We start from the raw sequence: 6,000 nt of genomic DNA, 5'->3' as shown, positions 1-6,000 counted from the left end.
AGTGTGTCTGTAGGACATTACAGTGTGTCTGTAGGACATTACAGTGTGTCTGTAGGACATTACAGTGTGTCTGTAGGACATTACAGTGTCTTACTTTGTGTCACATGCACAGACATGCACACACATTCATAAACACACACAGACACACACATGCACAATAATATACACATACCCACACACACACACAAACATACATACATACACATCCATGTGCACACACATACAAACACGCAAACACATTCATACACACACAAACATATATATTTTAGTTTAGTTTAGTAGAGGTTTTACGGCGCTCGCAACTGCATAAGGTCATATGAGCGCCAGAAGATTAGAGGTGTTACAAGAGAGCAACAAACATAAAAAAGAAGAAGGGGAGATAACGACGATAGATGTTTGACAGGAAAGAAGAAGCAAACCACACCAGAGCACCTGCCAACAACTCACACACATTATATACCCACACAGATACACACACTTCCCAAAGACATTGTCTCAGGGACAAGGACTAGAAACAATACAAGAATATATTATTGTTATAATCCTATATATATATTATATATATATATATCAAAGTATATCAATATAGTACAAACACCAAAGATTATTGTTGAGAATTGTCACTTCTCCGTCTAAGACCTTAATACATTAATTTAAGAAAATGTAGTTTTGGTGTGTTTTATATTATATCCACATAGAGCAACACAAGTGATCGTTGACTTAGTAAAAGTTTCACACACTGGAAGAAAAGTGAACAACAAGTGGGAAGAGTTCTGTGACGCTGTGGCGACGGGTGTTCTGGATTATCCGTGGAAACTCTCTTTTAAAAAAATAATTTTTGATAGACAGCAAAGACAAGAGAGTGGATGGTTGGAGGGCACTGTTGGTAGGTAGGTCCTGCTTCTTTACTTTTCCTTATGTTCTTTCTGTCTGTCTGTCTGTGTCTGTCTGTGTGTTTGTCTGTCTGTCTATCTGTCTGTCTTTTTAGTTTAGTAGTGGTTTTTCGGCGCCCGCAACTGCATAAGGTCATATGAGTGCCAGAAGATTAGAGCTGTTATGAGAGAGTAACAAACATAAAAAAGATGAAGGGGAGGTAAGGACGATAAATGTTTGATAGGAAAAAAGAAGCAAACAACACCAGAGCACCCCCCAACCACCCACTATCTGTCTGTCTGTCTGTTTTACTTTTTACCAGCACTAAAACAGAAATGACCATCAATGTGTGGATGTGCTCCTGTTTACTCCAAGAAACCAACAAAAGAGAAGTCCGCTGACACTGACATGACAATGGACATTTAGAGCTGGGGGGAAAAAGGAAAGAAGACAGACAGAAACAACAGAAGGGAAGAAAAGATGAACGAGCTACCAGTGGCGCCCATCAACAAACCACCCACGCCATGGGATCGGGAGATATTGGGTTCCACCCAGTAGGGCTGGGTCGCGAGCGCGAGAACGGAATTGAATCGCCACTCTCAAATGTGACGAGCAGGATCCAGTTCTACAATCCAGACGAAAGGTCAAGAGATTTCTTCCCAGGACTTTTGCTACTGCTCTTCGACTGAGCCCACTCATAGATTTAAAGGACATAAAAGAAGTTCATCCAAACAAAGAAAATTCGAAAAAAAATTGCCCTACCCCTAAAAAATAAATGCCAGTTTCTTTGACTTCATTGTCTATGTTTTATTTGTTTTAGTAGAGGTTTTACGGCACTCGCAACTGGATTAGGTCATATGAGCGCCAAGGGATGGATGTCAACAGAGAAGTACTTACAGGGAATCGGACTTACTCTGCTCACCTCTCTAGCTTCAACAGCACAAAGTCTGCTTCTACTATGGCACCCCGGAAATAGCGGGTCACAAGAGTGTGACAAACATACAAAAGAAATAGAGGAAAAATGACAATAGTAAGGATTAGGAAAGAAAAAGCAGTTCACTCTAAAGGAATTCTGAAAATAGGCATATATGTAATGACCGTGTGAAATCAGGCGCTCGTCAAAATAGTGAAATAGAAAATATCATTTTTCCTGTGGGTGAGTAATTTTTATCAAATTTTTGTTTTTTGGCTCAACACCTTTTATTTCCATCTAACAACATATTTCTGTGTTGATATTTCTGAAAAATGTTGATTAAAAGCACAAAAAATCTAAATTTTCTGTTTCCACGGACTCTCAAGCTAAGGAAATAGCGAAACTTTGGCAGCCATTTTCTCGCTAATTTTACCTCTGAGACCAGGCGACCCCCACTTTTTATCGCAAGTATCCCAACTTGTATTCAAGATAAATGGACATTTAAAAAAAAATTGAAAGCAAGACAAATAAAAGAGCTTTAAGATCACACCAGTAACACCATATGCCTAAAACTTGACGAGTGCCTTTTAGTAGAGGTTTTACGGCACTCGCAACTGCATAAGGTCATATGAGCGCCAGAAGATTAGAGGTGTTACAAGAGAGTAACGAACATTAAAAAAAAGAAGAAGGGGAGATAAGGACGATAGAAGTTTGATAGGAAAGAAGAAGCAGCCTGATTCCAGCGTGTCGAGACATAGATCATATCATCCCACCCTGTCACAGAACTCTTCACAAACTGGACATTTTGGGGGGAAAAAGTCCTGCATTTGATCACTTGACGCTGTGCATTTGTCGACCAAAGAGGATTGGAACCCAGGTGATGAAAACTTGCACCTGCTGCAATAACAGCAAAAGGTGCAAGCCACAACTACAATATGAGAACACACACACACACAAATAAAATTAATAATACATTCTGCCAATCCGTATCAATGTGACTTAAAGCCCATTACCATAAATATACTTTAGATCTGGAAAGCAGTATAGAAATAAGTGATCGTATCTGCATAACGTGTGACATCTGGACAATAAAGATGTATCTTATCTCATCTTATCTTATATACATGTAAATCAAGAGGAATACTTATTCTATGGACATACACAATATATCACATATTGACAAAGTATCCTGGAGCTAGATAGGCAAATCTTAAGTCTTTCATAAAATAGAAAAATGCAACCAACATAATAGTCCTAAGTGACTCCATGTTGACAATGACTTTGGTTTTAAATGCTGTTCACCTGTTCATTTTGAATGAAAGCCGACATTATTTCCAATTAAAAATGTATATAAAAAACCCAACAAAGTATGCAAGGCTAAATGCAATAACAAGTTCAAATCTTTGCAACAATTTTAGAACTTCCCATTCAGGCACTGAAGCACAAATCTGACTAGGGACATGATAACTGAGTTTTACATATCCAATACTTTTTAATTTAAAACATCAGGAAATTTTGGTTTTTAGTAAATGTTTTACCGCACTTGCAACACAATAAGGTCATATAAGTGCCGGAGATTAGAGGTGTTACAAGAGAGTAACAAACACAAAAAAGAAGGAGGGGAGATAAAGACGATAGATGTTTGATAGGATAGAAGAGGCCAACCACACCAGAGCACCCACCAACCACCCAAACCTCAGGAAATGACAATGGAAAGCAACATGCTCAGCTCAGCGGTAAGTGTGTTTCATTTCAACAGAACCACGTAGACACATCAGCAGACAATTAGTGGTGGTAAATAAATGCAAGATAAAAAGATTTTTTTAGTTTTCTTCAGAGTATTACGGCACTTGCAAAGCGAATAGGTCATATAAATGCTGATGACTAGAGGTGGTACGAGAGAGTAACAAACACAAAATAGAGTGAGCCATCACAGCGATAGATTATTTAAGTAGTGCTAACCCGTTCGTTGAAGTGGTTCTAACCCATTTGCCGAAGCGGTGCACTAACGTATTATCTGGATTTCGCTAAAGCGACTTGTTGACCAGCCCTACCCAATAGTCAGAGGCGGGAAACTGAAAACATTCAAAATCCTCCAGCAAACCAGTCAGACATACAGACCTGACACCTGCTACGTCATTGACAAAGTATGCTCCCATCTTCGTGCCTGACAGCAACTGGGGCGCTCTGGCCATTAGCTCAGCTCTCTCTCTCTCTCTCTCTTCTGGCGCTGTGGCTTCATAAACGGTCAGCGATGCCGACAGCACGCAGGAACTCAACACTCGCCCGGGGGTCCTTAAAAAGTGCTGAAAGTGGGATACTGAAATGTCCCAGCAGACGGGTTTATTAGCTCAGCTGGTATCATGAAGGATTACACAGAGGATGGCCTTGGTCCAAATCCCAGACATGGCGTTCTTGAACTCGGGTCGCTGTGTAGAGTTTTCAAGGTCTTCAAACCCACTTGGCTCAGTTCAATTGAAGATGGACTTCAAATTCGAAAGTCCCGTCTCATAAATAACATAATAATAGTGCAGAAAGGGATTTTAAAATCAATACACTCATCCACTATGTCATGACGAATACGCTTGACTTTTTTAAAACCCAAACAAAACAGGGAGGCCATAAGGTACATATAAAACAAAACTTTCAACCATTGCAGCAGTTTCCTTAAAGTGAATGAACAAATGGAAACAGCAGTACATATTTATACATAGACAAACAGTACAGAATGAATAATCACCAAAAACGAACACACGATGTGTAAATAAAGCTTCTGGTACGGGTAAAATAAAACACAGAAATTTTTGGTGACATCATGACCATATAAGGTTAAAGCTAGAAATACCGTATAAAGTTGCAAAAAAAAGCAGTTTTAAGTGACCCCCACAACACAGTATCATTACATCGCGGAGAAAAGCAACATGTAGCTGGGTACAATGACCCCGAGTCAAAATCATTGTGTAAAAATCACAGAAGGGTCTGTCCAGTACAAAGCGATTGATAAAAAAGCAAACATAACATTAACGAGCTAAGCAAGGAAAAAAGTGTCACGCAGACAGGAGTCTACACTGACATTTCACACCCGGTCAGATAACACAAAAATGTTTGTGTTTTTCGATAGTTATTTCACAACTTCAGACCTCAGAACTTCTGGTCGTAACACCTGCTATAATTATTTCCATAGCATTTTATTCTGAAAAGAGAATAAAAATGTTTAATGCAGTTGTCCTCCTCCCCCCCCCCCCCCCCCCCCCCCCCTCCGCCTCCAAATCTGTAAACACAATTCTGGAAAGAGATCAAACATTTTATTAAGAGTGGAAGCTGTATAAAATCCAAGAAAAATGACTAGGCATCCACTATTGTCAATCGCCTTTTAAAAGTTCAGTTTTAATTTTAGGAAGCGTTTTACAGCACTTGGAATACAACTAGGCCATATAAATGCCGAAGATTAGAGGTGTTATAAGAGAGTAACAGACATAAAAAAGAAGGAAAGATAAAAATGAGAGGAATTTGATAGGAAAAAAGGAACAAACTACACCAGAGCCCCTGCCAATCACCTGTGTTAAAAGTTAACAGGAACGATGTGTCATAGTTCTCTCTCATAGCACAACACGAATTTTGAATAAGATACAGTTAAGATTTTGCATGTGTAATATATATAATAAATGATACAATAGACATGATAGGTAAAAACACACATTATAAAGCTATTCATGTATGGTGTAATAAATTTAAAAAACCACATAAACTTTTCCATTTATAATAAAACAGTTAAAGATACAGAAAAATTCATCAGTATTTGGTGTAGTAGATTAATTACAAAGCAGACACAATCTTCCAGGAATGATATACCAGATTAAAAAATATGGATAAACTTTTTCTCTGTAAATAGATTTTTAAAAAACCCAAAAAACCCCCAACTTTTCCACAACCGTAGAAAAAAGCATGTGAAATTTTGAGAGCAGCAAACAGCCTTCCTCTCATAATAATACCCCAGCCGATTAGATCACATTTTCAAGGAGCCAGCCTCTCTTAATAAAAAACCAGTTCCAATAGAACACATCACCAAAGAACCCGACTCCGATACAAAATCCCAGTCATCACATTATAAGGAGACTGACCCTACAAAAAACCCCCAATAAACAAACCCCCAAACCAGCAGTTCAACTCAAATCCCATCATTGACTCCTTATCTCTAACAGGTCACACTCTAT

This window comes from Aplysia californica, unplaced genomic scaffold, assembly GCF_000002075.1.
Source record: "Aplysia californica isolate F4 #8 unplaced genomic scaffold, AplCal3.0 scaffold01275, whole genome shotgun sequence".
Lineage (NCBI taxonomy): Eukaryota > Metazoa > Mollusca > Gastropoda > Aplysiida > Aplysiidae > Aplysia > Aplysia californica.
Note: the sequence above shows the minus strand (reverse complement) of the source record.